Genomic DNA, 27144 nt, shown 5'->3' on the forward strand with positions numbered 1-27144 from the left:
TCTCAAGTACCTGGAGTTCACGCCCCGAGATGTAGTTTGTAGTCACTGCAGACTAGGGGGCCAGCAAACTGGAGACTTAAGTTTCTCACCTTAAGGAGAGAGGAGATCTGATGGAGGTGTTAGGGTGACCAACAGTACCGGTGTCCCCAGGCTTGCGGGTGTTCCCGGGAAGTGGGACTTTCAGTGCTAACGCCAGGGACGTCCCAGGCAGACGGGGACAAGCTGGTTGCCCCAGATCCCATTTCCTCTTCTACTTGGACACACGGCGAAATTACATCTCTCACTTCCTTGAAGTTAGTTAGATGTGACCGCAGGACCCAACTTCAGTCAAAGGGCTGAAGTGACCCCACACTTTCAGACTTGGCTTTAAGAAACCCATTCTCAGGGATCTGCTGTGCTCCTTCCCCTTCTGCTGACCCAACAGATAAGGCCTGGTGCCGTGGGCGTGACAGATCCCCTGTCAGCCTGGGTCCCGGAGTGACTGTGGAGTGTGCAGCCCCTCTAATCTGGAACCTGCCAGCACAGTTACATGAGCAGGACTGTTTCAGCCATGGGGCGTTTTAGATTCTGCTCGCTTCAGTGGCGAACCTTTAACGCACAGCGCGTCCGCCCCAAAGCCCAAAATATATGGCGTTGACTACAGTTGGGTGCAGGTGACACGGAGACTGCTGGAGGCTTGAGAGGTTGAGACTCCTACCGGGAGGCAGCAAAAGTTGCCTGCGATCGCTTAGAAAGCCGCCCCCGTGTCTGGTGAGCGTGTAGCTCTGGGGAGCCAAACAGCGACTCGAGGCTCTTCACTGTGCTTGGCGAACGAAGTCTTTCAAGAAAGAAGTGAGCTCAGAAAAGTATTCGCCCGGTTTGTAAGTAGAAAGGAAAGGGAATGAAAGGTGCAGAAATTTGGGGCTGTCTAGCATAGGAAAAGCTTCGAGATCCCATTAAGACTTTCTTTTTTTTTTTTTTTTTCAACGTTTATTTTTGGGACAGAGAGAGACAGAGCATGAACGGGGGAGGGGCAGAGAGAGAGGGAGACACAGAATCGGAAACAGGCTCCAGGCTCTGAGCCATCAGCCCAGAGCCTGACGCGGGGCTCGAACTCACGGACTGCGAGATCGTGACCTGGCTGAAGTCGGACGCTTAACCGACTGCGCCACCCAGGCGCCCCAAGACTTTCCAGTTAAACAAGGTGCTTCACCTCTTCAGCAAAGATGGTATAGACTCCCAATGTACTTTTGGTTTCAGATGTGCTGGCAGCTAATAGAGGTGGGCGAGACAAAGCATTAAAACATAACACAATCTTGTCCTGAAAAAATATTTCAGGTCTTGCTGCTGACACATTGAGTTGGTCAGATACAAATAGGGCAGGAGTCTACTAAGTTTTTGAGGGACTTCCGTTGCCAAGGAAAACAGAAGCCAGCCCAGACTTAACCAACAACTACAACAAGACATTGTTGGAACCTTTAAATAAACTTCAGGTCCCTGAACTCACAAGAGCTAGAAGTGGGGGAAGCAGGTGGCTGACGCTAGAGCTCCCCAGGAGAGCATTCTCCCCAGCACGCGCTTACAGGTAGTATGCAGGGTACCAGGCAAGGAAACCTTCCAGAAGAAGGACACTAGAACTTTGGAGAATGATGGGCCAGGGATTTTTCCCAGAGGGCGGAATCAGGGTCTAATGAGGGAACTTCTCTCACTGCCAGAGTAAGGGGGTCTTCTTAATGCCTGACCAGTAGGATTTCATAACTGCTGAGGACTGGGCAGGCTTCCAATAGGAGTTTTACGGCAGATCTTGTGCCCCGCCTCCCCTGTTGTGCGTTGTCCATAGAGGGAAGATCAATTTGCCTCTAAGTTCCAGGCCTTTAGGAGCCACACCCAGACCTGTGCCTCACCCAGAGATCTTGGAGTTTGAGCTGGATGGGATTGGGGGCTGCTGCCCGCCCTGGGCGGGTGAACGTGTTCTGGGAGGGCAAGAAGATGATACGCATATTCTTTTTTTTTTTTTTTTCAACGTTTATTTATTTTTGGGACAGAGAGAGACAGAGCATGAACGGGGGAGGGGCAGAGAGAGAGGGAGACACAGAATCGGAAACAGGCTCCAGGCTCTGAGCCATCAGCCCAGAGCCTGACGCGGGGCTCGAACTCACAGACCGCGAGATCCTGACCTGGCTGAAGTCGGACGCTTAACCGACTGCGCCACCCAGGCGCCCCGATGATACGCATATTCTGATCTAAAGGGAAGGGTTGTGGCACAGAGTGGTAGGTGTTTACCAAAAAATCTCTTCCTCTTCCTGGATGTACAAACTGCATTTCCCAGATTCCCTTGCAGCTGGGAAATTCCATTTGATGGAATCTGCACCAAACTTAAGAACGTGGACAGAAATGCTGTCTTGTCATTTCCAGCCCTGATTCATAAAATTTCCCATTGGCAATCCTCCATGCCCTTTCCCCTTCGGCCAACTGGTGGGAGACTGCACAGCTTTAACAGCCTGGGTCCCTGAGTCACTGAGCGGAGCAAAGCCCTTCTTCTGCCCCCCTTCCCCACACCCTGGAACTACTCAGGACTGTTACGAGACAGCAAGAAATAGATTTCTATTTATGTTTCAGACATATGCTTTTTAGTTCATTACCTTAGCTGGTACACTAACACACAGACTGTCTGATGCAGTGTGACAAAGCAGTGGGCAACAGCACCAGAACAAGTAATCCTCAAATTGGTACGGAACCACCAAAGACCCTCGGCAGCCAAAGCAATCTTGAAAAAGAACAAAACTGGTGGTATCGCAACCCCAGATTGCAAGGTACACTACAAACCTATAGTAATCGGAACAGTTTGGTACTGGCACCAAAATAGACACATAGATCGATGGAACATAATAGCCCAGAAATAACCCTCCCCAATTATTTGTAAATTGTAATAAAGGTCAATTGGGGCGCCTGGGTGGCTCAGTCGGTTGAGCGTCCGACTTCGGCTCAGGTCACGATCTCACGGTCTGTGAGTTCGAGCCCCACGTCGGGCTCTGTACTGACAGCTCGGAGCCCGGAGCCTATTTCAGATTCTGTGCCTCCCTCTCTCTGACCCTCCCCTGTTCATGCTCTGTCTCTCTCTGTCTCAAAAATAAATAAACATTAAAAAAAATTAAAAAAATAAAAATAAAAATAAATAAAGGTCAATTAATTGTAAATAAAGGAGAAAAGAATAAGCAATGGGAAAAAGACAGTCTCTTCAGCAAGGGGTGTTGGGAGAACAGGACAGCTACATGCAAAAGAACGAAGCTGGACCACTTTCTTTCACCATACACAAAAATAAACTCCAAATGGATGAAAGACCTAAATGTGAGGCCTGAAACCATAAAAAAGCTGGAAGGGAGCACAGGCGATAATTTCTCTGTCTCTGGCCATTGCAACATCTTTCTAGTTATGTCTCCTGAGGCAAGGGAAATAAAGGTAAAAATAAACCATCAGGACTACACTAAAATAAAAAGCTTCTGTACAGCAAAGGAAACAACTAAAAAAAAACTAAAAGACAACCTACTGAATGGGAGGAGATATTTGCAAATGACATATCTGATAAAGGGTTAGTATCCAAAATATATAAAGACCACTCAACACTAAAATACCAAATAATCCAATTAAAAAATGGGCAGAAGACATGAACAGGCATTTCTCCAAAGAAGACACCCAGATGGCCAACAGACACATGAAAAGATGCTCAACATCACTCATCATCAGGGAAATACAATTCAAAACCACAATCAGTACGATGAGATATCATGTCACACCTGTCAGAGTGGCTACAACAAAAAACTCAAGAAACAAGTGTTGGCGAGGATGTGGAGAAAAAGGAACCCTTGTGTGTTACTGGTGGGAATGCAAACTGGTGCAGCCACCGTGGAAAACAGTATGGTGGTTCCTCAAAGAATTAGTAATAGAATTACCCTACGATCCAGTGATTCCACTACTGAAGATATTTACCCGAAGAGGACAAAAATACTAATTCAAAAAGATACATTCACCCCTATGTTTATAGCAGCATTGTTTACAATAGCCAAGATAGGGAAGCGGCCCAAGTGTGCACCAGTTGATGAATGAATAAAGAAGATGTGGTGTATATACAGAGTGGAATATTACCTAGCCATAAAAAGAATGAGATCTTACCGTTTCCAACAACTTGGATGGATCTAGAGAGCATAATGCTAAACGAAGCGAGTCAGTCAGAGAAGGACAAATACTATATGATTTCACTCATATGTTGAATTTAAGAAACAAACGAACAGAGGAAAAAAAGAGACAAACAAAAGACAAGGCTGTTAAATAAAGAGGACTGATGGTTACCAGAGGGGAGCAGGGATGGGGGGTGTGAAATAAGTGAAGGGGATTAAGGGTACATTTATTGTGATGAGCACCCGGTAACGTACAGAATTGTTGAATCGCTATATTGTACACCTGAAACTACTACAATACTATATGTGAATTATATTAGAATTAAAATTTTTAAAGGCACTGGTGCCACAAAATAAAAACTAAAAACAAAAACAAAAAACCAATGGGCATACAAGTACCAAGAAGCAGTAAATAGCGTTAGATGAGAATATATCACAGAGGGGTTCCGGGAAGACGGAAACCTTGAGGTGGACTTTGAAGGAACTGGAAAGCAACATACGAGCAAAAATAACTTTTGATCTAATTATTGAATGCAATTGCCTTCCCCTGTGACGGGAATAAATTATCTTCCCAAGAGCTTTTGAAAAATGCTTATATGCCGTGACAGCCTGCTGGTGAGCTTGTAAAGTGTAACCCATTTTGAGAAGCACCTCTGGCCAGGAGTTGGCTAGGTTAGAGGTCACAATCTGGTGACAATCCTCGGGCTGTATCAAGTCTAGTGACCAGAGCTGGCTTTCAGGTATGGCTTTCCACAGCATTTGAAGACAGCAACATCAAAAAAAAAAAAAAAAAAAAAGGTGAGTCAGTGACATCCCTTCTGAACCAGGGATATTTTTCCAAGTTCTGACAACCTTGAGTGTATTTCCTACATGACAATAATCAGCTCCTGCTGAGTGCTGGCGACTGTTCTGTGAGCTTCCAGACTGCCACACTTCTGATGGCCCCACACTGTCAGTTGCCAGCGTGCCTCCCTCATCCGGTCATCTGGTTACGTACCCGGCTCAGGTAGGCATTGGAGGTTGTGTCCCAAAGCCAGACGGTAACACCGATTCATAACAGTTTGTGGTTTAATTCATTTTAACTCTGCTTGTGAAATGCTCATGATTTAGATCCTTAAAGAAGAAAACCACTAGGACGTGTTTTGTTATCTATTGGGTTTTATTTTGCTTCATGGATCCATGCTGTTGAAAATGAGCAGTTAATGCTTTTTCCTTCGCCGATGTGAAATGGTTGAACTGTGCCACAGCATGAAGACTAAAACTCCTTCTGGGGAAAGGAAAATGGACCGCATTTGTTACTACTATTACTTATTTATTGTTTGAGCGCTTACTGCGGTCTAAGCACTTGTAATACAGCGTCTCGTTTATTCTTCACACCCTGTGAAGAAGTTATTATCCCGCGGTACAGAAGGAGAGAGAATGCGTAACTTGCCAAGTCAAGTGTAAAGAAAGAGCTGATGAGTGTTATGGAAACCAGGCGTGTCTAACACCAGGGTCTGTGCTCTTGGCCACCATTTTGGCCACTTCCAAAGCCAAGCAGCTCTATCGTGTGGAGCACGTCTGGCATTCTGTCCCTCCCTCACCGTGTGCCTTAAAGAGGGGTGCGTGTGGCAGTATAGGTCAGGGCTGGTGTGTGGATCCCACCCCCTCCAGAAAATGGCAATAGACAGCACTCTGCCCCAAACTCTTCCCTGTGTGTCAAGTGCTTGGCCAGCAGGGCCCAATAGAAATCTACGTCCTTTAAGATGCCCCACAGGTAACAGTAGGTACGGATTGAGTCAGAGGATCCACAGGTGAAAGTATAGCACAGAAGCAAGCACCCTTCTCCCTGTCCAGCATGGCAACAGATAGATCCATGGCATAGACCAGACAGCTCCCTTTCTTGCTCCAATATCATGGCCACTTGACCCAGAAAAGCCAGCCCTGGAGGATGAAATACTCCTATAGAGGATGCTACTATTCACTCAGTGATAAAAGCCACCTTGTTTACTGAGCACCCACAATGTGCCAGCTTAGGGAGTCCCTTAGGTTCTGTGGGTACAACAATAAAAACTCTTCACTGCTGCTATTAAGAGGCCCAGTCCAGTGGCAAAGACAGATATGTTTGGAATTATTACAATGCAAAAGACTATCTCCTTCAAAAACGGTGTACACTGAAGTGTCATGGAACACAGGGAGGGAAGAATTAATTCTGTCTGGGAAGTGGGTCACCGAGGGAGGGAAGAGACGTGGCTTCTTAGAGGACATCTTTGTCTCCTTCCAAGCTTGCTTGGGAAGAAGCGTTGTCATACCGTTTGCTATTAGCTGTCCAGCATTCATCTTCCCTCCTTCCCTTGGGAAACCCTGACGTGGGTACAGAAATGGCCCTGCTTGACATCTGCCCCCGCCCTGGTGACCCAACCTGGTCTGGTTAGTGTCAACCTTAACCCACAAAGGGCTCAGAAACTTGTCCCAGATTCTCTCTCTCTCTCTCTCTCTCTCTTTCTCTCTCTCCTTGCTGGGATTAGCAGTTTGAAAATGAAACTCTTAAACGTGCACAGCCATGAGCAGAGAGCTTGGGGTTCCTGCAGGAGTCATTATATAGATCCGTTAAAGAAAGCTGAGCTGCGATGTGGATCTTTGTGACATCATTCATCCCAGTCTGAAGCCAGCTCTACCCCTAGACATCGTACTTTGCTCTGGAGCTGGTTGAAGTTGGGTTTTCTATGGCTTGCGAAGCAGAGGATCCCTAACTTATACAGGTCCTTTCTCTGTTTTCTTGTCAACAGCTTGGGAGTCTGTTTATTTATTTATTTTTGTCCACAGGAGTTATTGTTGCCTACTTTGAATTTCAGAAGAAATAATTACTGTTGCATATTTTGACTTCCCAAAGTCCTATAGGAGTACTAGGGAAGGAACTGGAGCTAACCTTCCATAGCTTCAAATGAGTCATTAGTGTGCGAACATTTTACTAATACCACAGATGAAGGGCATGTTCCCTGGCATATTCAACCGGTCCATATGGTTGAGACCATTCTGTAAAATGACCAATCATAGTCGACATCGTGGTGGTGGCCAACTCCCTCTGGGAAGGTCCTAGAAGTCTCCTTGGGAAAGTGAACTTGGGCTCTGCCTTCTAGGATAAACTGGAGATGGCCAGGAGGCGGGGGTTGGGAGGTGTGGAGGGCAGTGTTGGAGGCATCCTGTGGCCTTGGGGAGAGGAAGGCCGGCTTCCTTCGGCTGGAGCACGGGCTGCAGTGGTTTGAGGCAAGAGAGATTGGGCTCCAGCCTGAAGGGCTCTGGAAGCACCCTGAGATGTTGAAGGGAGACAGTACGATGAAAAGTCCATTTTAGGAAGAAGCAAAGAATGATGAGACCGCGTGCAGAGAAATCCATTATGGAGCCATTGAAATAGATCAGGCGTGAGAGAGGAATCTAAGAAACGTGGGGGAACTACAGACTTGTCGGGCTGGATGGGGGAGCCGGGCTCCTCCTGGCTTGGGTAATTGGGTGCTGCTAGTCCCACCACCGGGACGAGAAAGGTAGACCCCTTTCTGAGCTTCCCCATGCTTCCATTTTGAATATGGAGAGGGAGGAAGCTGTAAGGTACCCAAGTGGGGATTTCTCCCCACCAACAGCTCTGGGTCCCTGGCGGGGGGACTGGCCCGTGCCTTTCCCTTCCTCCGGAGCACAGCCGCCCACCTTCCCCAACCTCCCTGGCCCGTGGAACGTGAGCCAGGCTGACGGGTGTCCCAGCTGCAGGCTTGGCCCCAGGACCTCCCGCTCTGTGGGCACCGGGAGCTGAGCTGGGCAGAGCTGTGAACCAAGGAGCCAGGCTGTCCAAGGGACCGTGTAGAGCCGGGCACCTCCTTCCCATTCTCCCTCCCAACTCAGAAAGGACTGGGAAGGCAGTAAAGAGTAAACTTGACCTGCAGCTAAGTCCCGGACACGTGGAGAGTGTTTGTGAGAGCAGGTGGCCGGCTATGACTACCACAGATGAAGAAAGCAAGTGGAGTCATTCCTGTGAGTGGTGGCGAAGCCTCAGGGGTGGACCTGCCGCTCAGGAAAAGCCTAGCCCAGGAGGAGAGGCCCAGGAGGGATCTGGGGCACCCTGGCTGCAGGGCGAGCTGAAGAAGAAGCACCCGCGGAGGAGACAGAGAAGAGGCAGAAGTGAGAAGACAGCCTCGGAGCCATAGAAATCCAGAAGAGGGATCGAGAGATACCAGGGCGGATTAAAACCAGGAAAGCGTCCTTGGAGGCCAGAAGTCAGAGGTTGGAGGTCGGCAAGGAAAGGACAGGATGCACTCAGGTAGGTGGGCAGGAGCAGAAACTTCTGCCAGGGGCCGGGGTGATGAAGGGCGGGAGGTGAAGGAGAGTCAATGAGTGGAACCAGCATTTTAAGGAACTCAGTTATAAGAGGAAGAAAAGAGATGAGAAACAGCTGGGATCAAGGGGGGAATGTTAATAGGAGACATTTGCACATACTTATCAATCATAGAGTGATATCTGACAGTCCCCTGGGAAGCAGGAAGCCATTGGAACAGCAACACAGGTGGAGGAATCAGGTCTTCCCAGGCAAAGGGTGAAAAAGTGCCAATGGATGTAAACCCAGGCCTATTTGCCGGTGATGGGAAACGGAAGGTCCCTCCCACCAACCAAATGTGTCCGGTGTGAGGTAGGAGGGGGGGTGGTCTGCGTGGAAAGTTCACACGGCCAAGCCCGGAGGCCTGAGCAAAGCACCGAAGATAGAACCACACAGAAGATTCGTGGAAGGAAGCAACTGACATCAATTAATTCGGACAGCAAATCCAGACCTCATGGTCTCTGCAGAAGCCTCTGCCCCCAAATCAGGTGGCCTGGGGGCTGTGCGGAAGGCAGGATGGACTCGTGTGAGGAGGCCGTCACTCGGGCAGCAACTAAGATATAGTGCACTTGGGAGAAACGGAGGCCTGCGTGAGCAGTGGTTTCCGGTAAAGGGGTGGGGTGGGATTTAAAGACAAAAAGGCCGTAGGTTGGAGAGGACTGCGCGACCAATTGGACATGAGGGTGGGCACATCGGTCCTGGGTGGAGGCCGGGGACAGAGGGCATGGCCTCGGGAGGTTCTTCTATCCTGGCATGACTGACCCCCACACGGTTACATAATAAAGTCACAGTACGCAGGAGATGGGAGGTGGGGTGTTCCCTAAACAGTGTCTGGTTCTGTCCCCTCCCTTCTCTTACAGAAGGTGACATTGAGTCCTAGGGGCATGAAGTCACTTATCTGTGATCACAGACTTAGTGGCCACGACAGCCCTGGAACCTAAAGTGACTGGAAGGAAAAGAGAAGAGGCGGGGGGAGGTGGGGAGAAGAAGAGGAGGGGCACTCGTTCGTTCGTTCGTTCGTTCATTCATTCATCCATTCCTCCACTCACTTCTTCATTCAACAAATAAGTACTGCCTTTTAGATGCTGAGGCCGCAAATAAGAAAGTGACCTGGTACCTGCCTTGAAGGAAGGGACTCAGACAGCTGTCGGAATCAAGTGTGCCGGATACGGCAGGGCACCAAGGAGGAAAGAGTCATTTCCTGGGATGCTGGAGAGGGTGGATGATCAGTGTCGGGAAAAGCTTCCAGAAGGAAGCAACTTGACTGAGTCTTGGCAGATGAGGCAAATCGGGTGGAAAAGGGCTTCTCGGCAGAGATGCAGATGCCGGGCCACTGAGCTCACTGTGCGGAAGCAGCCCTCGGGTCCGGAAATCACGTTTTGAGTGGTGGGGAATGGAGGAGGAAACTTGAAAGAGAGGGTCGGGCATGTATGTGTTGCAGCACTGCCCGCTCAGTGCAAATCGCTCAGCTGAGAACTGGAGGGGGCAGAGCTCGAAACCAGACCCCTGGGCACCCGAGCCACCGGGCACCACCCTGAAGACACTGATCCCGGAGGCGAGTCAGGCTCATAAATAACACAAATAAAGAGCGACAGTGCTGAAGTCCCAGGGAGAGTGTTGAGGGGAGGGAGAGATGAACTCCAGCTTGGAAGGGGAGGGAGCAGAGCTCTGATCTTGAGGAATGGGTAGGATTTTGACAAGGTGGATGGGGAGTCGTCTGGTGATAGGAGCTCTCCTGGGGGAGCCCACAGTTATTCTAATGGAATTTCCACCTTTCCGTGGATTTCACAACCGTGAGCTGTTGGAATCTGCGTTTTCTCTGAGCCTTGGCTCCTCCGGGTCCTGCCCGTCCTCTTACCTGCCAGGCTCAGCAATTTTCTCGCCAGGGCTGCCTTGGTGTCCTGTTTCCAGTGTGCCTCCCTTTGTAGATGCTAAATAAATGTCTGCTGAATGAATGAGTGAATAGGAAAGGGTCTCTATCCTTCTGCCCCCAGAGGAATGTTTTGTAATTCTGGGATTACAGAACAGAAGGCTTAGTTACCCGTGCCTAACAGGACCCAGATCTTAGCTTCCTCCTCCAGGATTCTTAACCTTTTTTTCCTGTCTTGGATGCCTTAGGTGTATGGCGAACCCTTCTCAGAACAAGGCTTTTTTTTTTTTTTTTTTTTTTTTTTTTACACTCTTTGTCAAGGAGTGGATTACTTTTTCTTTTTTAGAACAAGGCTTAAATACTAAAATTAATTATACAGGATCGTAAAAAAGATTACGATGCAATTCTCAGAATATTTTAAAAAATAAATTCGTGTTGCAGTAATAAATAACACGTAGCCACACGTTAAATATTAAGATCCAGCTCTCAGTAATTCCCGCGATTTCAAGGTGGCGACGACCTTAACGGCCTTTTGAAATATGCGCAACATTCATAATGGAGCTGGAAATACTTATGATTTCTACTCATAATCCAGTCTCCACTGTAGGTGGTAGTGGCTTGTTTATTACTGAAGAAAACGCTAAATGACACTCAGAGGTCAGGGAAGCAAGGAGGCACTCTGGTCCCTCCCCGTGCAAGGTGATGTAGCACTGAGTTCTCTTCCCGGCTTGTGAGCGCCATTCCTCAGCTACCGTGCACCTGCGTCTCCAGCAAAGTCTTGGTCGCTGCGGGTGGGCACCTCTGAGACCGAGAGCCTGGTGGCAGAAACCACTGCGAGGAGGTGAATCATGGTGCTGGTGCTTTGGAATAATTTTGGCCCTTTGGATGCAGGTGGAAATGATTCGTCTCCGGGAAAATCACCGAACTGAATGCTCTAGCAGGTGAGGAGGCTGCTGGGATAAGGTGGGCAGGCTACTGTGGGACACCAAGGAGGAGGCGCCTGGCTTGAGAGGTTTGAAGCGGGTTGACACTCTGAATTGCCTCCTTTTCACCTTAGGACAAGAACTCAACCAGACCCTGGGAGCTGCATAAATACCTTCGAGTTACCAGGGGTCAGATGGAGGGTGTTGTTTGTTTGTTTTCAGGCTGTGTAGTGAACCAGAAATAACAAACGCGTCGAGAAAGGTGTGCGGAAAGGCTCACCCTGCATGTGTTTTGACATTTCTGTGGGGCGGTTTGGCAGTAAGTACCCCCAACCTTAAATGCGTTGCGTCGGCTTCGGTCCAGAGGTCCCGCTGCTGGAAGTTTTTCTTAAGGAAATAACGATTATGTTACAAGAGGTGTACAAAAATTTTGCCGATGCTTTAAACAATAGCAAAATGAAACAAGACGAAACAAAACAAACCAGAGGGAATCATTCATAATCCATTGCAAAGACAGCGAAAGCAAACGTAGCCGATCCGAGAGTATCACAGCTCGACAGCGATGGGGAAGCTGACTAGACCCCTGCCCACCCCGGGAAGTGCTGACAGGAAGTGTTCAGGCGCACTGCACCATGGGGTTTCCCCCCACACATTCTTTTCTCCACCTGCTCTTCCAGGCTCTCTAAACCTCTTGCAGGGAGCGTGGAGTATGTAGCTTAGCCAGACACATTCGCTTTTGAGGAAACATTTGGTCAATTTGTGTCTGACAGAAGGACCACCGAGGATGTTTCCAAAAAATCACTTCTCCACCAGATTAAAGTTCAGGGCAAACCCATCTCCCAGCAGTGTGAATTCAGTGAAGGCAACTTTAAAAAAAAAACAAAAAACAAAAAACAAGGCACAGCAAAGTGCTCCCAAGGGAAAGGTTTGAAGCCTGTGCCTGTCTCATCATCAGAAGCCTGAATCTCGGGGGGGGGGGGGGGGTCAGCATCAGGAGCCTCCCCCCCGGGGCCCCACCCCCACTGACAGCAGGGGCCAGTCTGACGGGGCCCACGCCAGCCTGCCACTTAGAGCAGCAGCGTGTTACTTGTGGGTCACCTAGCCTGCGCCCGGGGCTGGGACACAGGTATGGAGCAGTGAGCGTCTCGTGGGGCCCAGCGGCCCCTTCCTTCTCACCTAGAGGGGGCCGGGGGCCCAGGCAACTCTGGGCAAGGAATCCGCATTCATTTCGCCAAAACAGCCTTCTGAAATCTGCTAACCTCAAATGTCGGAAAATCCTGACGCTTTGCTTTAGCAAAGCAAGTTTTTTCTTGCGGAGATGAGCTGCGCGTTAATTGTAACGAATGTTTATAGGACGTGCCTTTGCCCCACAAATATTTACTGAGTGCTCACGTCAGAGAGAGCAAACGTTGGTGGCTCCCTCTAGGGCGGCGGAGGGTAGGGTGGGGGAGTGGCGGGGTGGGGGGGGCGGGGCTACTGTTCACCATCCATTGGCAGATTCCGACCACTCTTCCCAGTTTAGTTAAGGGAAGCCCTTGAGGTAAGGACGTGGTGGCTGAGGGGAGGGATTCACGTCCCGGACTGGGGTGGGGGGCTCACTGGGGGTGCTGCTGGGAAGCTGGAAGGGGTGGGGGGAGGGGTGGCAGATGTGGACAGGATGGAGTTGCTTGGGGTCGTTGGGCCCACAGGGGCCCGGGTAGAGCTGAGGGCCTTGCACAAGTGAATGCCACACTAATTGGCAGAGCTTTATGCCACTCATTCTTTCCTCACCCTACCCATCCACCTACATCCAAAGAGACCCGGATGTAACTCCTACCTGCACTACTGAGCTATGAGGGCCTACCATAGCTCTCTCTGCCTGGAGGGGAGATGGGAAAGTAAGTCATTGTAACCCAGAAAGGGTGCTGGATGAGCATAAGTTAAAATGTTTTTTTTAATGTTTATTTATTTTTGAGAGAGGCAGAGACAGAGTGCAAGCGGGGGAAGAGCAGAGAGAGAGAGAGAGAGAGAGAGAGAGAGAGACACACACACACACACACACACAGAATCCGAAACAGGTTCCAGGCTCTGAGCTGTCAGCACAGACCCCGATGCAGGGCTCGAACTCACCAACTGCAAGATCATGACCTGAGCTGAAGTCGATGCTGAACCGACTGAGCCACTCAGGTGCCCCTGAGCATAAGTGTAAAAGGCAGGCTTGGAGCAAAGGAGGAAACGTCCAGTCCTGGTCACTGAGGGAAGGGGAGGAGGGCATTCCAAGGAAGAAGAGTGGGTGGGAGAGCAGAGACATGTGAAACCAGACGGTCTGGCCTGGAACCGGGTCTTGCAGCCAAGGCCAGGCTGCTCGCCCCAATGGAGGCCAGCCAGCAGTGTGGCTACAGGGAGCATTGTGGTCATGCTTGGGGCCATCGAGAGCTGAGGTCAGTGGGAAGGTACTCAGATTTGCCCTTAGAACTCCTGCACTGGCACTTGTTGGGGGGGGGGGGCAGGCTGGGGGTGAGGGACCGGGCAAGGGCTATGGTTGGCACTGGGCGTAGAGACCACTTCGGAAACTGTAGCCATGAGCAGTGACTGTGACGCTGGGAGGAAGGAGCAGACCTGAAACTATCTAGGAATGAAGTGAACCAGTAGCAGGTGGTGGGTAAGGAAACCAAGGGACGGAGGACCAGCCATTACTGGTGCCAGCCATGCAAGCTGCCAGTTTGGAGGCAAGGAGTCGAGTTCAGCTTTGAGTTGGTTCTGGGATAACCTGGTGGGGACCCCAGTGGGCAAATGGTTGCCGGGATTTGGAGCTCAGGAGAGGGGACCTGGGGCCAGAGCTGAACTTTACGGACGGTCCTGTACCGGTAAAGGAGACCTGCTACAGTCAGGCGTTTAGGGGACTCTTAGTGCTACCACCTGTGACCTTGGGCAAATTGTTTTCCTCTCAGGGCCTCAGTTTCCTCCCCTGCACAGTGTGGATTGCCGTGGTGGCTCTGTGCTCAGAACAGTGTCTGGTGCATAGAAGTGCCCAAAGTGTGTTAGTGCTTTATCATGGCTCCCCGGGGCTCCCCGGGATGTTAGTGTGTGTGTGGGGGGGGGGAAGGCTGACGAGCGGATGAGATGGCCAGCGTGACAGTTGTGAGTGAGTGGGGACACGGGGAGGACAGCTGTGGCCCAGAGCACGTAGGGATGTTTTCTGAGTATCTGAGGCAGAACAAATCACGGGGCTGTGGCTTAACATCTCTTAAAAACAAACGCTCACCAGCCCTTCTAAGTATATCAAACGACTTAGTTTTAGGAGCAGACCCAATTCAACATGGACTCTTCATGTTTCCAAGTGAACAAACTGACACTACAAATACCAGGCAGAACATTTTTAAGGCGCCTGGGGACCAGAGCCTCGCCCCCAAAATGGCTATTAGCCAGCTGCGGGGAGCCACCCACCGTCTCTGAACCTGAGTTAACTCATCATGAAATGAGTTGGTCAGGTCAGAATCGTTGCTCAGCTTGCTTTAGTCTGAAAAGTGTAGTTCTAAAGGCAGCCACCTGTTAGGCTGGTTTCAGTTACTTGGTGTACTTGAGTGAAATGACAAGTCTTCTGTAAAAGCATGTACAGGTGGAGGACACAGGAGAGGCTTTGAGGAGGCAGCAGGCAGGGAACCAAAGCAGGAGGGGAGGGGCCGGTGTGGCAGAGGGCGGGGGTGGACGGTGCTCAGGTCAAGGGATCCTGCAGCCCCGGGCAGGGAGGGTGGGTCAGCGGTGGGCAGCCGGGGCTGGGACCTCCAGCTCATGAGGTGGACACGCCCACACACACCTCCCTCCGCCCCCCAATGGCAGACCCCCATCGCTGCCTCCTTGTATCTGCCATCTGTTGGGGAAGCGAGACATTGAGCAAGTCCCCAGAATGAGTGAAATGGTGCTAAGGCCATGTGGGCAAGTTCCCGAATTTCTCCCAACTTAGGTTTCCTTCTGTATAAAATGGGTGTACAAGTGTTTAACTCAGGTGGCGTTATGAGAGTAACTGTGCTCACAGGGTAGATCTCTTTATACCTGGCGGGGCTTGCAGAGAGGCACGGAGTACAATGGAAGTTAGTAAATGAGGACACGGGGACTAAGGGAAAACAAGATGAAGGAACGGTCGATTAATCTCCAAATCGCACATGGATGGGCCCTCTAGTTTCTAGCAGTGGGCTGCAAATTCAGTTCTGAGCTTCTAGGCTATCTAACAAAGAAGGAAATACAAGTCTGAGCCTATGGCTTATGATTAAAACGCTTCCTCTGGCCCTTCATCGGGGAGCCTCTTCTATTCCCTCCAGCCCGGGCACCCTGGGGCACAGAGAAGCCACACCCCTCCCTTTCTTGGGCCAGTCATTTTCCCCTGCCTTCTCCTTCTTTCAGCGGGGCTCAGCTGGCCCGCCTTCCCCCATCTCCCAACTCCATTCGGGGTGGGGGGGACACTCCTGCTCACCCAGGGCATTTGGTACACAGTAGGCACTCAGAAAATACTGGAAGGATGAACAGATTTGCACATCTTGCCCTGTCCTGAGAGCTCTGTGTCAGGCTCCCCACAATCCCTGGAAAAGGGCCACTGTAATGGTGTGGGGGACTCACAGCACAGCCCACGGCCTGGCTCCTGGGATTGAATAAAAAGGTGATCCAGGAGAACTGGAAAGAGGTTGATGGCGTAGTGGTTCCAGCAAGACTCGCTGAGGAACGTATGCTCAGGTGATGAGTACCGAGGTAGGCGGGAGTTGCCTGAACAGGAGGGGGCAATTGTGAGTTTAAGAGGGTTTACATAACACCCGGAAAAGGCATACCGAGAAACCTGCTTTCTGTTACCACCCCTTGTAAGGCGCATCTGTAGAAGTTGGTGAGATCTGCGGAAATAAACAAAAGATCAACCCCAGAAAAGAGAAGCCAGAGAATGGTACCAACCCATAATGAATAGACTCAGGGGACATATTCGAGGGCAAAGGCCACACAGGTGAAGTGCCAGTGACAAATCTGAATCATCTGCGATGTGGACAGATGACAACAGGCAATCAGAGGCTGACACGGTGAAAGCATTCAGACCTGCCAGCCCGGGAAGACGTTGCGATGAACCTCATGGTGGATGTTCCCGGGCCCTTCAAAATCATAGCGAGCACGCCACGCCAATGTTTCACAACTAGAGACTTCCAAGGACTTTTAATAATTATACGTATACCTCATTATAGACATATAATTGGATTCTAAGCTTCTTGGAAACGGGAGAACATGTCCTTTTCACGCGTTCCCCATAGTACCCGTTCCAGACTCTTCGCTTCATGCTTGCCGGTTGAATTCGATCAGAGGAAAAGAATTGGAGAGGTGCGGTTTTCAGAGGCAGGGAAGGCGTGCTAAACTTAATGCCATAGGCTTGCCTTTCAGATAGGGTAAAAGAATTATTCACTTGAAAAAATATTCACCACCGCATGACAAAAGTGATCTGGAACCTGTGTTAAAGACGACTTAGGGGTTTTAGACAGCGATGTGTTTCACGAGTCATCGTAGTGAAATGATTTCGAGGAAGAACCTCTGGATGGATGGGCTCCATTCATGAAAATGTGTCATGGCCCAAGTCCTCCACTGGTCAAACCACATCTGGAGTAATACGTCCTATTCTGGGCCCCCATGTCTTACATATGCGATGGGCAAACCCAGAATGCGTTCAGGAAATGTTGAGGAAGGAGAAGTCCCTCCAAGTTGTGAGATGTGGGAAGTAACATCCCATTTATGTTGTCATCCACCTTCTCACCCAAACTGGCACTTTGGTACGAATTCTAGACTCTTTCACTCCCCTCAATCCCTCCTGCATCCCAGCATTGCCCTCCTTCCCGCGTGTCCCCAGCTGAGCTCTGCACGCCCACCAGGTCGCCCCAGGCTCTGCCGTAGCCCCCTTCCTCCCAGGCCTGCTCACCTCCACCTGTCCTCTACATGGCTCTCAGGGTGAGCTTTCTAAAATGCACATCTGTTCGTGTCACTTCCTGCTTAACCCCCTTCATGAATGCTCATACATTCGGCATCTGACCCAAACCCACTGTTAGAGCCTTATCCAATTTCTGCCCACTTCGCCAGCACCAGACCACAAACCCAGCCGGTCCCTCAATATGCCATCCGCTTTCTCCCCTCCACACTTTTGCACAGGCGGTTTTCTTTGCATGTTGAGCCGGGACAGAAGCTCAACTCCAACTAAAAAGGAGAAGTGATCATGTATGCAGTATATGCCCGAACATACAGTAACCCGGAACATAAACTATTTCCCGTAAAATGAGTCTCTGCCTTGCCTCCAGTTCCCCCCTAGGTTGGATATTTACACTTACTGGGGAAAGGGGAGAGATGGCACCCGACAGTTCTAATTTCACAACCTCCCAGCAACCGGAATTCAGAGGCAAGAGACAGTTTGGTCCTTAGCTGGAGATTCTCACGTAAGAGTCCGTGGGCTGAACTTTGGCCCTTCCCTGAGCCAATCACTGTGGCCAGGGGATTAAAGACTCACTCTGATTGGTCCCTGCAGCAGAGGGGCGGAGCACCATGTCCGGGACCAACCAGGACCCTTTCTGCAGGGAGGGAAACAGAGAGGGTGGTTCCCAAGGAAGGGTGTTGGGCAGAAAGAGTGTCTTCTCCCTGGCGAGCCTTCCCTAACCCTACGCGGAGAGGCAAGTGCTTCTTGGCAGGTGCTTCCAGAAGTCCTCGTTAATACCTCTCTGCCAGCATGGGGGTACCTGTGGGTTTTTTGGATTACATACCTGGCCATCCATGGAATATAAGTTCCTGGAGGGCAGAGATTTTGTTTGCACGGGTCATGCTCTGTCTGAACTCCATAGTCACTCTCCGCCCCCGTCACCCTGCTTTCCCATGTGGACTGCGTCATGGCACCCTGGGCCTGGTAGGCCAGCGCGTTCGTTGGCAGGAGATGAGAAACAGAGAGGACAGTGAGGCTGAGATGTTCATCCCTCCGGCTCCTTCCCTGCAGGATTACTGTGAACAGGCTGCCTCCCTGAACGGAAGGCGACAGCTCCTGTCAGAAAGGCCTCTCCACATGGCTTTGGGCTCTGGAAACACCTCCCTTCCCTCACCCCTTCCAGCCTTGCGATGCTGTTCACAGCCCCGGGTTCTGCACTATCTCTTTCGGTTTCCCTATATCCTGCCCACTAGATAAATAGCTCCTTTATTAAACTCTCCTCGTATTACCCAATTAGGCATGCCACCTGGTTCCTGCCGGGACCCTGCCTAACACAGTGTTCTCTATTCATCTTTGTTTCTCCGGGGCCAGAACAGCGCCTTCCATGCCACGGACACTTAATAAATCCGAGGATTAAGAAATGATTCAACGTGGGCTGGATATAGGAGTGTTGAGTCCTCCGTGGAAAATGGACCCAGGGAGTAGCTTTCATTTTTTGGGGGGTGGGAGGGGGGGCCAGGATTCATATTAAGAAACATAGCTACTACTGCAGTGCTGTAGACACACGCACGTTTGAATGAGAAGTTTGGTGAAGCAATGCCTACCTTTGCCGTGTGCAACACACTGCGATATTCTCTATTCCATTCTGTTCTGTGTCAAGTTCAAATTCCGCTTGTGGTCTGCTCAGTTGATTTCATGACCTGAAAAATAATTCCAACCCACAGTTTAAACAGCACTGGCCCAGTGACCTTCAGCATTCCCTCCATCCCAGAGAGTCTGTGACTCCCCAACGGTAGAATTTAAGGCATCGTGAATGAGAATGTAATAGTGTCACCGCGATGGTGCATCTAACGGGACTTGGCTTCATGGCCTTGAAAAAAAATCAAACAACATCGCCATTCTGTCTTCAGGTTTTCGGAGAATTCTTACCCCAAGCTGGCCTTTTTTAGGTTTGGCCCAGTTTGCGGGGGAGGGCAAGTGAAAGCTCTTCAAACACGCCAGTGTGTACGAGTGATTTTAAGCATCTGTTTCATGGAAGTCAATGTCGGGGATCACTGGAGCGCTCTGGAGCGAGCCTGGAGAGGACAGCTCATCTCGAGTGCCTGTCTGAGGGTTCCTGGGCCTCTCCTCTGTGCCCTTGCTGCCAACAGTAGCTCTTCTCCTCCTCAGCAGAGGCATTTCGTAGTGCCCTGCTTATCTGTGGAGCTTGACCAAGAGGACACCCAGGCCGGCCTATGTCACGGGGGCTGGTAACGGCCAGGGCCATGCGGCCCATTTGCAATCGTCTCGCTGTTTCAAGCCCAGCCCAAGTCTGCGGCCCTCTCCACCTCAAAGACTGTAGGATTCTATTTTAAACACTGAGTTCTACGTTCTCTAAAATTGACTCTCCCTTCCCGGCTCACCATCTGTCATTCGCCTGGTATCTGAACTGTAAAGCCAAGTAGAGGAGAAGATGGTAATAGCTCTTCCTTAGCTGCGATTTAGAATCAAATCCTCGACCCCTGTCCTCAGTCGGACATCACCTCTCGGCCAAGTTCTCGAGAGAGGTAAATACAAAAAAGACAATGCCAGGTAGGCGGGCCTGTGACCAGATGGGGCTCCAGAGTGGAGGCTTGGTGAGCTGTGCAGGCGAGCTGTCATTCATTTGTTTATTCGTTGTCATTCTTTCAAAAAATTCATGTCAGCAGCGCCTACAATATGCCAGCCATGGGGGAGAGAACGGTGAGGAAAAAACAATGTCCCTGTCGTGGTGAGGCTTGTTATGTTCTGGCAGGGGAGTCCGAAAAGAAACAACTAAATATCTGAATGCCAACACAGGAGATGGTAGTAAGTGCTATGAAGAAAGTAAATCTAGGTAAGGTGGGTGCTAGGCAGTGTGTGAGTGTGTGTGTGTGTGTGTGTGTGTGTGTGCACATGCACATGGGCACATTATTTTAGTGATGTTAGTAAGGGTTCTTTGAGGATGTGACATCTGAGGAGAGAGCCTGGTGGGTCTGAGCCAGGGAGATACCTGGGGGAAAAGCGTCTGGTGAGAGGAACAGCACATGCAAAATCCTTGAGACCATGAAGAAGATTCCTTATGCCTGGTGGGAGGCGGGGGTGGAATAGAGGTAGGCCTGGGGCCTGGAACCCCAGCAGGCTGAGCAGCCTTGTCTATACTTCTCCACCACAGCCCATGCGAAACCTTGGCCACTTTTGACCCAAAGACTCAACAATTTTTTTTTTGGTGTTTATTTATTTTGAGACAGAGAGAGACAGAGAGAGACAGAGAGAAGATCCCAAGCAGACTCCATGCTGTCAGCGCAGAGCCCGGCGTGGGGGCCGATCTCACAAGCTGTGACATCATGACCTGGACCGAAATCAAGAGTGGCCTGAGCCACATCAACAATTTTTTAAAACTATTGTGAGTAAAATATGCATCACATGAAATTTGCCATCTCAACCATTTTGAAGTGTACGGGTCAGTGGCATTAAATGTATTCACGTTGTTGTGAAACCATCACTGCCATCCATCTCCAGAAATGTTGTCCGGAGAAGACACCCAATGTCTTGTGGGTGTCTTGTCTCGACACCCATTAGCCGACAACTCCCCACTCCTCCTCCCCCAGTCCCTGGCACCCACCATTCTGCTTTCTGTCGCTAGGACTCTGACTACTCTAGGTACCCCATACAAGTGCAATCATACGGTATCTGTCTTTTTGTGACTGCCTTATTTCACTTAGCGTCATGTTCTCAAGGTTCATTCATGTGGCATGTGTCAGAACGTTTCCTGCCTTCGTAAGGCTGGACAATACTCCATTGTACGTGCAGACCATGTTTTGCTTATCAGTTCATCCACCGAAGGATACTGGGTTGCTTCCACGCGTTGGCTATTGTGAATCATGCTGCCTTGAGCACGGGTGTGCAAATATCTCATCGAGTCCCTGCTTTCCATTCTTTGGGGTATATGCCCAGAAGTGGATGAGCAATTGTAGATCACTTTTCCTTTGAGGTGAACAACGGTTGTTTGTGGGTGGCATCTGAGAATTATATCACCTATTGTTTTTAAAGGTTATTTATTTTGAGAGAGAGAGAGAGAGAGAGAGAAAGCAAGTAGGGGAGGGGCAGAGAGAGAGAGAATCCCAAGTAGGCTCCGCACTGTCAGTGGAGAGCCTGACTTGGGGCTTGAACTCATGAAGAATCGTGAGATCATGACCTGAGCTGAAGTCAGACACTTAACTGACTGACGCCCCTGAATTTTGTCACCTATTAAGGTGTGCGGCCATTGTCTGTTCACATGGGTCTCTCCCCGCTGGACTGTAGGTTCCTGGTGGCCAGGGAACCGTGTTCAACATTCCCACACCCTGATGCCATGGAGGGCCCACAGTCTGCCTTCTGAAAGGCTTAGAATGGAACAAATCTGGTCAGGACTGTTGCTGAGGGTGTGGTGCTGAGCCCTCCTGCCCCGGCTCGCGTGTATTTTTATACATGGGGTTTTTCTGATTTTGTTTGAAAGGGAAAAACCGTCCCTAAAATAATAACAATAATAATAATAATAAAACGAATATAATCCAGTTCCCTGTGGGAAAACCGGAAACCCACTGAGGGCTGGTGATTTGCCAGGCATCCTGGCATAGTTGGTGGGCCAGCCAGGATCCGAACCCATGGTCCCCATTCTCTAATTGGCCTTGCTGCCACACGGCCTTCTCCACGAAAGGCGATTGTCCTCTGTCGTTTCCCCCCTTGCTCTCTGCCTGTCTCCTCCCTCAGAAGACAGGGCAGACCCCTCCCCAGAGCCAGCCCCGGCTCTGGGTCGGGGCCCTGCCAGGTCGGGCAGCCCAGCATGGAGTCGGTGGGGCTGCCATAAACAGGGGAGTGTGCTTCCTTTCCCACAAGCTTTAATGGAGCGAGGGGGGACTCAGCCCCCGGGTCTCTCCAGGCAACCCCAACGCAGGGTAGCTCAGCTGATCTCCAGATGGCCCAGCAAGAGGAAAACTTGATGAAGGTCTTCATTCTCTGAGGCCTTTCCTTCCCTGAGGAGAGGGTTCGCTTCCTGGGAAACCGTAGACGAGGCCGCGTGTGAGAGACAGAGGTCCAAGTTGTGGGGAGGGGTGTGTGTAAATGCGCGTGTGAGAAAACCCAAGGCGCGGGGCAAGGGTGGGGTAGAGACGGAGGCAGCAGAGAGGAGAAGTGATGCAAAGAAACCACCTTCCTCAGAGAGTTTTGGGGAGCTCAGTGTCCTGAAGAGAACTTGGAACTGTACCTGACACGGTAAGTGCCATGTGGACGTTGTTGATTATTGCAGAGGTGGAGAGTGTGGTGGACGAGAGAGAGGAAGGGAAGGGGGGGGGTGGTGCGGGCAGGAGCTGGTCCCGGAAGCCCAGCAATGCAAGGAAAGGTGGAATCTGGGCGGGGCTCCCTTGTCTGGCCCTTCTCCCATAAAGCTGACTCTGTTCCTCTTCCTCCCTCATTGTATTTTTAAATCTAAATAGCGCAGCCTCCATTGTGTGAAGGAACACGATTTTCTGGATTCCCTGAAGCGCCTCAGCACACTGTACGTTGAGAGTCTGCCTGGCAACAGCCATCTAGGTCCCAGGGATGGTGACGGAGGGGCCTGGTGGCCACATACCGCCTCAGCCCTGATAGTAAAGATTCCGCGGTGCGCCCGAGCCTTCCTGCCTGCCCTCCTACCCCTGTAAGCCCTCTGGGTCTCCTCCCATCTTTGGCCGGAGGGAACCCCTTCCCAGATTGTGTCGGATTGAGGGTGAAGCCCACACAGCCCAGGGCTCCCTGGACGAGATGGGTCCTGGCCCTTCCAGGCCCTGACGACGCTGTGCGGCTGGAGCTCCGTCCCCCACCTGTGCCTTGAGGCCCTGCCCCACTTTGTGATGGCTCTGAAGGGTCAAGGGCGGGACCCGGGTCCACAGTGATTTTCAGTCTGGGCCATCACAGGGGGCCCTTTTGGGTTAACGTTTAAAAAATGTGCTCTCCTCTCTCCGTGGAGGCTGAGAAGCGTCCCAAGGAGGGTTTCTACCCCAGCGGGGCCGGCTCCTGCGCTGGCGGCCTGGAAAACACTGCTGTCCCTGGCATCGTCCTGGTGCCCGGAGCTGGTGGTGGCTGCAGGAACAGAACCTCAGCCCCAAGCAAAGGGCGGATCACCAGGCCCAGTGACCGTCTGCGTCAGCCCCATACCCTCTCAGGCTGCGGGAGATCATCCAGAAGCTTTCGGGCCTCTCAGGTGAGACAATGCAAGAGCTGGCTTGGCTTGGGGAAGGGGGACAGCGTGCAGCCTGCGCTGGACTGAGGTGGGGGGGGGGACGCTGGAGACCAGCCAGCGGGCCACAGCTCGTGCAGTTTGAAGAGGCAATGCTAATTGAACACCCAAGGCCAGGGGAGAGAATAAGTAGTCGTGTTAGACACAGAGTAGCGATAACTGCTCCTTGGTGAGAGGCTGAGACGGACAGAGGCGGAAAGAGGCACCCCCGGCCCCCTCAAGGGACATTTGTCAAGGTGGCTTACTAGGGAAAAGCGCGAGCCCTCGCTTTCAGGGCTGCTTTGATGGCTGGTTCTCTGGCACTCTGCCCAGCCTCCCTGTGGCATTGGTGCGCAGGGGAGGCTGTGCGCTGGCTTCCTCTTGTCCCGGGTGCAAATGGCAGCAAATCCCAAGCTGGGCGATTACATCAGTGACTTTCCCCCTCCTCAGCCCCTGGGGAGGCTGGCCAGGTTGGAAAGCAGCAGGAATCTTTTCCAACACAAATAAGCGATAATTTTAGGTAGCGGCCCTGATTGTAGAAAATGGGGAGAGGCATCTTTTGGGTTTCGCTCAGGTTGAGAGGGTTTGGAGCTAAGCCCAGTCCCTTCAGGGCTGCAGGCCAGCCCAAGAGACTGAGAGCTGGAGAGATGTCCCTTGAAATACAGGTTTGGTGACTTCTGCCGGTAAATGACCTTAATTCACAGAACTGCACGCTCCTGCTCGGTTTCCATCCTCTGCTTTTTGCAGCAAAGAAACCCCCGGCCAGGTTCTCCACCGTGTTAGGCAGGGGACAAACGGAGTGTTTTCCTACTATGTAAAGAGCCTGAGTTTTCCCACATACAGAGCACGGAACAATGCCACCAACCTCTCTCCTTTTATTTTCCCAAAACACCTACCAGAAGAGAGGGCAAACACCGATTGAGTGGAGGTCTGCCTAATAAACAGATGCCTTTTGTGCCACCATCGTATTGAAAGTCGTCTTGTGTTCTGGCAACCACCCTGACTTCCTCAAAGGACAATTAGATTGTGCCCCCAGGACCGGTGTGAAAGGTGGGGGGGTCCCGAGGATGCCAGATGCTGTGGGCCCCACGACGTGACTTCGTGCTCGTGAAGTCTTTAAGGAGCCTACGAGCCCAGGAAGCCGCCCCAGGCCCCGGCTCTCTGCTCGTCCTGAGCTCCGAAGACACAGCATCATCTGTGTCTAGCTCAGCATCAACTGAGCTAGATGCTCAGTCCGCAGCATCTAGCGCCCGTTTCCTGCGTCTTACTCCCTGACAATCCTGTTGACGCCTTACCGCCAGAAATGTACCTTTGTTCTGTTCTCGCTCGTCCCCCGCCACCACCAGCTTATCCAGTCTGAAGATGTTTATCAAAATGATAGTTAAGATGAAAGACAGAGGAGAAATAAGCCTTTCTCTCATACAGAAATAATACAGGTCTCAGAACTGGACACGTTTCTCCCATCCTTCCTGAGGACGCGTCCCTCTGGGATGTGGTTCTGGAGTGAAGGTCGAGAGTGTGGGAGGTGGAACAGGCAGGGCCTGTGGCCTGGCCCAAGCAAATCACGTCCGGGGATTCCGAGTGGGTGATAAGGCGAATCACTGAAATGTCGGAAAATCTCTGCCCTCCCCCCGTTTTCTTCTCCCTCCTTCCTCCCTCCCTTCCCCCTCCTTTCTTTCCTCTCTATCTTCCTTTCCTCCCCCAGCCCCCCTTCCCCATCCTTTTGGAATCTCCAGCTCCATGTGACTTGACCACATGTCCTGCATCCGCTCCCTTCAGGAGTGACATAGGAGGAGATTGGAAGATGACAAACATACAATCAGAGTGAAACTAGCAGTCGGTCAGCCTCTTAACAGATTCCGATGGTCCTCCAGAGCCCAGAGCAATTCTCAGTCTCGCCTAACCTCTGTTATTGATTATAAATAACAATAATATAGATAATCATGGCACCGAGGTACTATCTGAACTTTGAATTCTCTCCATCAGCGGGAATGGATTGCATTGACCCATCCACACTTTCCCACTTGCCCACACTGTCTGGGCATTCTTGCTGCTGAGAGCGTGTTGTTCTAAGATAGGGTCCTGGTAGGGGTAGGATTTTGAATGTGAATCTTTTTTTTTTTTTTTTTTTTAACCTATGCAGTCCCCACCTGTCCTGAGTAGCAATTATTATTATATCATTATATGGTTGCAGCAATGATTACATATATAATTGTATGCATAGAGGTAATTACGTGCATATATAATCTGCATGCATTTTACAGTTTTTTCAAAGCAATGTCACATACATCATATCATTTGCTTCCCACGACAGCCCTGTGATGTGAGAGGGCAGGACATCTTCAAACGTATGGCTGAGGACATCAAGGTCCAGAGAAAAGAGTGATGGGCAGAAGCCAGGGCGAGAAGCCAATGGCCTGATTTCTGGTCCTGGGCCATTTCTACAATTCAGTTCTGCCTCCCCCCACCACTCCGGTCTTGCTGAAAGGATGTATTCACCAAGAGGCTACTACTTACTGACTCATTCATTCATTCCTTTCATGAACCATTATGGAGCTCCAGGCACTGTTGTATGTCTGGAATACACAGCAGTGAAAATCAAAGTGAAACAAAACCCAAACCAGCCCTTTCTGTTCATGATTAGGCCCTGTTAAGGGCAGTGCCGTGATAAAGAGCTCAGAGGCTGGGGCCCGACTGCCTGGGTCTGAGTCCCAGCTCCCCTGGTCACCAGCAGTAGCCTCTCTGGCAAGTTTTTCAAACCTTCTGCGTCTCAGTGTCTTCATCGGTAAGTCAAGGATAATTATAGTACCTCCCTGAGGGCTGTTTAGTGCGGTGGACACGAGGGTACAAGTGTATTCTCACGAGTACCTGAGTCGTCTCTGGCATACAGCAAGCCCTCCAGAAAAGCTACTGGTGGGTCCAACCGATCTTATGGGGGGGCTGAAAAACCTAAATACGTGTGAAGATTGTAAAATGCTTAAGAATACATTGCAGGGGCACCTGGGTGACGCAGTCGGTTAAGCGTCCGACTTCAGCCAGGTCACGATCTCGCGGTCCGGGAGTTCGAGCCCCGCATCAGGCTCTGGGCTGATGGCTCAGAGCCTGGAGCCTGTTTCCGATTCTGTGTCTCCCTCTCTCTCTGCCCCTCCCCCGTTCATGCTCTGTCTCTCTCTGTCCCAAAAATAAATAAAAACGTTGAAAAAAAAATTAAAAATAAAGTTTGTGTAGGTCAAAGTAAGAGAAAAATAGAAGTCTGCGTATAGGTGTGTATACTGAGGACTTTCAAGAGGTCAGTGGTACAGTTTATACCTCTGTTTTGACAGCATTATGAACATCCAAGGCTGAAACTTTCTAGTTACTTCACAGATGGAACTTGACTCCAGGCATCTCCCCCGGCCCCACCATTAAGGGGCTGGCTTGGCTTTGCCCAGGGTCCCATCTGATGCCCCACTCACCCGGGGGCACAGATAGGATTGATATCCTTGGGTGTTCTCACAGCTCTGCCTAGGCAAGTCAGTTACCTGTATCACTTTTATTGTTTAAATTCTGAATTTCTTAGGAGAGTCTGTCTTATGCTATGGACAAGGGGCTTGTGAAAGTGCAAAACTTTCCAACTTAATCCAGTGTCTCTCGAGATGACAGTTTGTGCATCAATCCGTGGGCAGGTTGACCGTACGTCCTGATCTGCCCAGGACAGTCACCATTTACGTTTGGTGTC

General features: G+C 50.7%; 2 long non-coding RNA genes across 2 annotated transcripts; one reads left to right on the forward strand and one right to left on the reverse strand.

Annotated features, from left to right (window-relative positions):
* Positions 1 to 15882: 15882 nt before the first annotated feature.
* LOC109498118 lies at positions 15883 to 19884 on the reverse strand. The gene is made up of 3 exons (XR_002741170.2): positions 19124 to 19884; positions 18799 to 18894; positions 15883 to 18289 (listed from the first exon to the last, which is right to left on the reverse strand). It is a non-coding gene; the product is annotated as an uncharacterized LOC109498118 (long non-coding RNA).
* Positions 19885 to 20470: 586 nt separating this feature from the next.
* LOC123384182 lies at positions 20471 to 26368 on the forward strand. Its single transcript, XR_006594911.1, has 2 exons — positions 20471 to 23411; positions 25741 to 26368. It is a non-coding gene; the product is annotated as an uncharacterized LOC123384182 (long non-coding RNA).
* Positions 26369 to 27144: the final 776 nt, after the last annotated feature.

This window comes from Felis catus, chromosome A1 (genome assembly GCF_018350175.1).
Source record: "Felis catus isolate Fca126 chromosome A1, F.catus_Fca126_mat1.0, whole genome shotgun sequence".
Classification (NCBI taxonomy): domain Eukaryota; kingdom Metazoa; phylum Chordata; class Mammalia; order Carnivora; family Felidae; genus Felis; species Felis catus.